Source organism: Pinus tabuliformis, chromosome 3_2 (genome assembly GCF_031772625.1).
Source record: "Pinus tabuliformis cultivar Carrire ecotype Pingquan chromosome 3_2, CPIR1, whole genome shotgun sequence".
NCBI lineage: Eukaryota > Viridiplantae > Streptophyta > Pinopsida > Pinales > Pinaceae > Pinus > Pinus tabuliformis.
In genome coordinates, this window is record NC_142302.1 from 639,945,316 (window position 1) to 639,953,987 (window position 8,672).

Here is an 8,672-nt window from a genome sequence, read left to right on the forward strand (position 1 = left end):
CTAGGGTAGTCCAAGTGGGAGAATTATAATCTTGTTGATGAACTCTGGGGTGATTTCTATAGTTAGACCCCTGAAACTGATAATGGAGTGGGTTTTCGAGTGAGGTTTTAAAGACAATATAAATTCCTCTGTGACTTCATCATCATACCCATGCAACTTTTCAAGGAAAGGAATCTAATTTTCTCTAGTGAAGAGGACTACCACTTCTGGATGTCCATGCAGCTTAGTTGAATTTAGAGGCTCGTTCCTCATAAAACCCCATATCACGATGTTTCAGATTCTACTGGAATATCTCAGTTGAAGAGGGGGGCAACAAGTTTCAAACCCGAAAACAGTGGAATAGCTGAGGTTTTCTTTCAAGAAATAGGGAGAGAGTTTTTGTAGATTTTTAAAAAGTAAATTCAACTTTCCTTCCTTCCAAAATCCATTCTCTAGGCTCACATTACTTCTCTATCTGTTTGAGGGAAACAACATCTTAAAAAAACAGAGAACATACAGAACTATGTTTTTTCTTTTTCAAAATAAGCAGATACCCAATGCAAGTTCACTCTTTATAGGCTTGATTTTCTAGAGTTGCATCATTTCTTTACATAGGAGAATACCACGGAGGAGAAGGAGACAACCTTTCAGTGCAAAGAGTAAATGGAGAAATTGTATATACTTAAAAAAAAAACACAGGCAGACTCTATTCTCACTTTCTTTCCCTTTTCAACTCAATACCACGCTTGGAATCACACCACCTTTTGTATATATATGGAAATGCAGAGTGGATTTTACTGAGCATACCTTTTTCAAGCTGAATTTGTCATGAAATACTGAGTTTTCCTCTGTGCTGCTGCTCACTGGCCTTCCTGTAGAAAGGCCCATGTAGGACTGTGTTTTCACTCCTGTAGAGCCCGGTAAGCGAAAGGGTTCTGAAACTGACAGAGAGCGACTATTTTGAGGCTTTTGAGGTGGTAGGTAGGCTGCTACAGTCGAGAGATCGTTGATACAAATGAGAACAAAGGTGGTGAAGGCAGTCGACTGAAGAGTACTTAAGCTTATGGGAGCATTCTTCAGTGACAAGGTGAGGTGAAAGGAAGGGTACATTACCCTCATCCAGACCATTTGTCCCTACTTTAGTGTCATGATGAAACTTTTATGTCACCTGCCGCAATTATTTCAATCATTCCCATTAGATGCCACCACTACTTGTTTTGAGATTTTTTCGAGTTGATTGAACACACGTGCTGATTACACCCACTGAGCACAGTTTTCAGTAGACGAGGGTAGCCAATTATCTGGCCACCAATCTCATTTAATCGCAAGCATCTCACTTGTCCATGTAGTTTTTAAACTATACTCATGAACAGAGGAATGGGTTTAGTCACTTACCTGTTAGTCGAGAATTGCATGCTACTATGTTGTTGCATGCTCAGACTTTGGCATTCTATCCATGGATTTTTTCTATTGGTGCCTGTGGCTTTTGAATTGGTGGCTCGGCTACCTCATACTAGTGATATTCAATCAGGACCAGGCCCCTTGTGCATTTTATACATCTGTGGCTACATTGACCTTGCCTCTAGAGCTCGATTTTTAAGGGGATCAACTGCTACAGGAATCCTGCAGGATTTCCTATAGCTACTTCTCCCTCTAAAACTTTTGGCTGAGGCTTCAGCAGGGACTGGAGAGGTAGCTGAGGATTCTATCAGTCAAGGAAAAGCAGTTGGTATGCACTAGGTAAGAGTTAAGTTAAGGATGCTTCTTGTTTATTCTTTATTTTTCAAAAAAAACAAAAGAAACAGGATTTCTGTGTTTTTTGTGCAAGGAAGAAAGAAGTGAGTGGAAATGCAGTGGTGCAAATATGGAATGGAGAGTTATGAGGATGAATGCTGGTAGGGGGGTCCACAGGTCTTCTGGACAAGTTTTAGCCCTTTGATCCTTTTCTTGACTTGATTTCGAGCTAGCTGTGATTTCTACAAGAGCCTCATGTAGAATGCACAGGGCCTCCTGTAGGATGCATAGTTTTCCAGAACATGTGAGACTAAGGATTGGGAAAAGACAATAAAAATGGTGAAATGGTCTATCAGAGGTGTATTTAGCTTGGCCACGTCTCTTTTCCTTCTGTGGTCCTCCTGCAATCTGCAATGCATTCAAAAGAAGTTAATTTTTCTGTTTCCGTTTTTTTTTTCTTTTTCCTTTTTTTAAGAGACAGTTAGGGTGCCTCCAGGAGGTTTCACCCTCATTTCCTACCCCGGGCACCTCCAAGGGGAGGTTTTCACCCATGAATCTTTTATTCTCCTCAATTTTGGTGGGTGGAGTGGAGGCAGAGACTTGCTCCACTACCAACATTGTTTTACTCAAATTCTCAATGAATTCTTGCTTGGAGAGGGGTTTCTTGTAGATTTTCAACCTATGCCCATTGACAAGCATTGGGATGGCTTCTTCATCGATATCCCTAATTAGAACTAAACCATTTTTATTACACCTTTCTACTGTGTATGATCCCAACCATCTTGTCCTCAGTTTTCTCTTGAAATCTTTATATCTTAAATCATAAAGCAATGCCCAATCTCCTTCCTGGAATTGTTTCTCTTTGATGTGTCTGTCATGTCATATTTTCCTTTAAAGCTGGACTACCTATGACTGGATAAGGGCCTGCAATCATTGTTCATCAACTACATTTAGCTGGAGTAACCTTTCCTTTTATGCATGGCTGAGATCTAGGTCCAGCTGAGCTGCCATCCTTAGTGTGTTATACTCAAATTCTATTGATAGCAAAGCCTTCTTCCCATAAACCAACGCATAGGGTGTGTGTTGGGCAATTTATTGGACTTAAATTGCTGCATAAATTATCGACCAGGAAAACTCGTAAGCTTGTGATGATGCCAACACAATATATGCAGGAGTAGGCAACTAACTCTATGTCTAACTAAATGATTTATGATTCAATACAATATGCAAGGGAAGAGGCTCCTAACTAAGGAGGTCCTGGTTGTCCTTCCCTACAGTATCATAGAGAAATCATTCATAAAACCAGAAACTTGAAATGAAGACAAGAGAATGAACTTAGTTATTGTTCAGATTCAAGTAGAGAGAGAGACTAACTTAGTCTCTTGATTGTCCTCTCATGTACTAATCCAAACTAAACTAAGATTCATTCACAAGCATAAGAAATGAAACAACTTGAAACATAAACAGAAAAGAATGAATTTCAATTATCATATAAATCAATGGAGAGAGAGCCTAACTTAGACTCGTGGTTATCTCCTCATATGATCCTTGAAACATAAAAGCAAAAGAATGAATTTCAATTATCATGCAAATCAAATGGAGAGAGAGCCTAACTTAGACCCTTGGTTGTTCTCTCATATGCTGATAAGATTCTAATTTAAAACTCATTCATCAATCATAAACAAATCCTCAAACATCAAACATCTAAGCAAGTAAATGAAATAAGATCTAATATGAAATAACATGTTTCTCTCATCCTTTTAGAGTGAGCTCAATTCTCTTAAGAACAAGACAAATTATTCCATATACTACATTAAGAAAACTTATATCTAAAAACTACATAATGGAAATAAAACTACATAATGGAAATGTATGAAAAATGAAGCTTTATTCTATGCCATCATAAGTTGGATACAATGCTCTAAGAGTCCTCCCTTTGGAATGGAGGAGGTACTCCTATTTATACAATGAGAGGAGATAACAAACTCATAATGATGATCCATTAATCTCTCTTTTAGTTCCATACATTTCTACACCATCTAGACACATAACACTATCCTCCATGATTTCCTCCATGAGGTCCATGATCTTCTCCATGATCTTTTCCATGAGGTTTATCTTATCAAATTCGAATTTGATCATTCAAGGCCACATAAAGGTGTCTTGGAAGCTTCCTTGCAACCTACACATGTCACCAAAACAACCCACTTTCCATATATAAAGTAAAATATATTATTTTCTAATATTTAATCAAGAATTTCTCTAAAAAATGCTTAAAAATAAACAATATTTGGAAAATATGAATGAGACCCATTAATGGTGAATAGTAGGAAAAATGGAGTGACAAGGTGATGAATAGTGAGTGAAATAATGGAAGCATAGGTGAAAAATGTATGGTAATGAGTGCCATTTTTGGAGCCCAACATACTCCCCAACTGAAGTTCTTGCATGTTCTCATGCAAGCTACTACAATGACTTATTTGATTTGATTCTTAAATGAGCTTCCTTTTAACTTTGCACATCTTTGGATAACTTTTATTTGTTTGCAGAGCATTGACATATTTTAATGATTGGTTCTTGTGTTACAATCATTATTTACTTTGATCTCTTCTTAATGATTGGTTCTTGTGTTACAATCATTATTTACTTTGATCTCTTTTTAATGATTGGTTCTTGTGTTTACAATCATTATTTACTTTGTTGAGATCTCTTTTTAATGATTGGTTCTTGTGTTTACAATCATTATTTACTTTGTTGAGATCAATCATATGCTCATCATTTTGTAGTGGTTTTTATTGCGAGAAGACTATGTGGGTTAAGATGTAATATGAATGAGGAAAAAGAATAAAGTGTGAAATTCCCCCCTCCCCAACTGATGGTTTTTGGCAATTTTAAATGAGAAAGGAAATAGTGAAATAGTGGAATATTTTCCAAATATCATCATTTTAGCATCTAAAAAGAATTTCAAGATTAAAGGTTAGAAAACATCATACCTTACTTACCTAAGGAAGTGGATGAATCATGCATGTTCAGCTGCCACAATTCTGATCTGAAGCTTCTTCTTCAAGTTGTGGATGAAAGATGGGTCTGTGTTGTCGTATCGGCTGCTGGATCCTCTGCTACTAGATGATGAATCCGAGGAGTCTGTTGAACATGGCTGAAAGTCGTATCTGCTGCTGGATCTTCTGCTGCTGGATGATGAATCTGATGAGTCTGCTAAATATGGCTGAAAATCTATAAGGATTGGAAGGTATACAAAATATATATATAAGTTACATGTCCCTCCCAGCCTTATTGATTGACTTGTCCTCAAGTGATGGCAGACTGAAAAACAATGAAAAGAAATTGGCTTCATCTGCTACAAAATATGGGTCTTCAAGTCTTCAACGCTCGATGGCACAAATCTTACTATGTGATTAAATGTGTCGATGTCGAACATAGCAAGAAGTTGTTGACTTAGTGGCCGTTAATGAATGCCCCTAGCCAACACAAGAGCTCCCACCATTGATTCCAATGGGAGTCAGGATGCCTAACACATCTTTGTAGGTACGAATAAATTTGTCATAGTCGAGTCACCTACAAGATCCAACGAACAAGGGATATTAATGTACTCCCATTGTTCATTGGCAAGAGTACTTGTCATTAAGGCATGCAAGCCTCTAGGTGTTTTTCAATGATACTTAGACTCTAGGACTTTGACTCAAGCAGAGTTTTATTGCGGAAATGAAGGGGAATGGTAATGACATGGAAAATGACAATAAGGAAATGCTTGGTGTATGAATAAGAACTCTTGCTGTGAAAAATGGATATGGAAATGGGATGCTTTTATGGATTGACAATTGGTGGAAAGTGTTTTGCAAAAAGGGAGTTGCAAAGGAGTGGTTGTCCCACCGGGCGTGCCAGTTGGCTTTGTCTTTAGAATATGTCATGACTTAGTCTTTGGAAGACCAATTGTGCACATAATGTAATCTCCTTATGATCACTTGATTATCTTGTAACCTATAAAAAAACTTGGTACAAAGAAAACATAAGTGTGTTCATGAAGAAATGGCCAGTTTCTTCATGATTCTTATGCAAAAATTTCATACCAAATAAAACAAATTAAGGACAGACAAAGTGTTAAAGTTGACTTAATCATGATATTAATATCAATCCATTTGTGAAAATAACCATGAAAAGTAATACTCCCTGTTTGTGTCAGCTGACTTCCGTGCATGGCGAAAAGTTTGGCATCATAGATTTGTTGTGTCCTGCAGATTAGTGCATTATAAAAGCATACAACAATATCAATTTTCCAAATCTAAACAAGTTAGTCAGCATGTAAATAATCCACCAAATGTTCTTGCAAATTATGCTTCCAAATGTTCTATTCTTTATTTTCAAACTAGCGTGAATTTTGTGAATTTTTTTATGTTGATTTTACTTTTAACAATAAATTAAAAACATAAAATTTTTTAATTTATTATTTAAGTTGAATTTTCTTTTACAATTGTAAAATCAACACAATTTTATTTAGGAGAACCTAAAAATAAACTATCACTATTGTTAGTATTTATTTATTTTTTTTTTTAATTAAGAAAATCCATTTTTTTAAATTAAAAATAAAAATAAAATTAAAATATATACAAAAACAAATTATGACTAAATATATAAAAAAAACAAATTAAATGTGGACAAGAAACAAATAAATATAAATCTAAACAAATACAAATATACAAAAAGATTTTATATTTACATATTTTATCGAAAATATAGATAAATATAAAACAAATATAATAAATACAAAACTAAAAAAGAAAAGAAATCGAAACAAAACCCACCAAATTGGATCATATAGTCCAAATTGATAAATATCCCATCAACGTGGCATATGAAGATTTTTAGTTGCAGTGCTTTTGAAGATTTTTTTTGTTGAGCATTTGCCTTATCTCAGCGAATGAAATGGCATGAAATGGGCATTTGAGGACGTATTCTGTTGTGAATCTTCGAAATCATAGAACCTGGTTTATTGATATGGTGAAACGAAGGGCCAGGAAGTATAGCACTGGGCTGCGCCTCTGGAATAATTGGAACTACGCCTCTGGTTCTGGTCTCGATCTTATCAGTAAAATGTTGCAGTCAAAACACTCTGGTTATTGCAATCTTGAAATTTTTGTCAAAATCTCTCTCTGTTGTGACAAAGCTAAAACCTGCAATGAACAAATTATTTCCAGGCTTGCCAAGGCCGGTATTACGATTGGGAGGGGGTGACCATGGCCTCCGCCTTGGTGAATGCCGCCATCACCAATTAACTGTGGAATCCTCTCCAATATTATTGAACCGCTGAGGAGCCAATGTGACGGTCACGCTCACCTGGACTGCAAATTCATCTGCCTCTTCTTCCGACATGGACTGGCTGGGGATTTACAATCCTCCAGATTCAGCAGACGAGCATTTCATAGGTTATATCCTGCTGTCTTCCTTTTGCCCTAACTGGATGAAGGAAGAGGGGTCATGTTATCTGGATCTTCCTCTCATCAATCTGTGAAGGCCTTACGAGTTCCGCGTTTTTCGATGGGATAACTCTGAGATATCCAACAGGACTCCAGTGGACGAGGATCACAAGCCCCTGCCCTCCACCAGACATTTTCTGGCGAAGAGCGACGCTGTTAGTTTTCGTAATCTCAACGATCCAGCGCAGCTCCACCTGGCCTTCACCTCGAATCAGGATGAGATGCGTGCCATGTTCCTGACGAAGGATGCCATAAAGAGCTATATCAGATATGGGTTGGATGTGGATGAGAAGGAGCTGGGCAGCGTGGCAGGGGCTAGTTCTATCACCTATACGCGCTCCGAGATGTGTGATGCGCCTGCTAATACTAGTTTGGGATGGAGGGATCGAGGCTACATTCATGATGTTGTTATGCAGGGATTGGAACAATGCAAGCGCTATTTTTATCAGGTTGGAAGTGATGAGGGTGGCTGGAGTTCTATTCAGAGTTTTGTATCTTCAAATAAAGATTAAGATGAAACTGTTGCATTCTCAGTACCATACAGAATGTTTCTCTGGACCCAGGAAGAGAGCAAGCTTACAGTCAAATGGCTGAAGCGCGACCTTGAAGAACTTGGGGATAAAGCTATGTTTATTTCTCATATTGGTGATATGAGCTATGCCAGAGGCTATGCATTGCTATGGGTTTCATTCTCTACGCAGATTGAGCCTCTCGCATCCAAGGTTCCTTATCATGTATGTATAGGGAATATGTTTTTTATTGTGAAGTACTTAATTGAAGTACTTATTTTTATTATTTTTTATACAACAAATCTTAAAAAGAAATGAAAGCATATTATATTTTTTTATTTTTTTTATGTTGATTTTATTTATTGCTTAGGATTTTTTTTATTTTTTTTTTAAACGACAAATTAAAAAACAAAATTTTTTTAATTTGTTATTTAAGTTGAGATTTTTTTTAAGTTGTAAAATCAACAATTTTTTTTTTATTAAAACCTACTATTAAACAATAACTATAATGAAGTTAGTTTTTGTTTTTGTTTTTTTTTAAATATCTAAAGAACAAAAGAAAGGGTTAATTTTTTTATTTTTCTTTTAATAGTAATATGTATATATGATACATATATTATTAAAAAATAAAAATTAATCTAAAAAAAAATAAAACTAAATTTCATCTAAAAATTTAAAGATGTTTTTTTTCATTCACAAAATTCTTTATTGTCATGTTGCACATTAGTTCTCCAGCAAGAGTAGTTTTATTCTAATGAAATCAATAGATTTTCTGATCTTCCTGATCACAAGAAGTGCAGGAAGAGAGCATACTAGTCGATTGATTCGTTTTTCTTCATGCAGGGGGGTGTTTTTGAAAAGACAAAATTTAAAACTAGCTAAACACTAAACTATCAGAAAACTCAAACTTAAACTTCTTTGTGAAGATCCTGTTGTCATCAGGTCTCACAAGTTATTT

General features: G+C 36.0%; 1 pseudogene; it reads left to right on the forward strand.

Moving 5' to 3' along the window:
- Positions 1–6,726: 6,726 nt before the first annotated feature.
- Positions 6,727–7,717, forward strand: LOC149182239 (putative inactive purple acid phosphatase 9 pseudogene; annotated as a pseudogene).
- Positions 7,718–8,672: the final 955 nt, after the last annotated feature.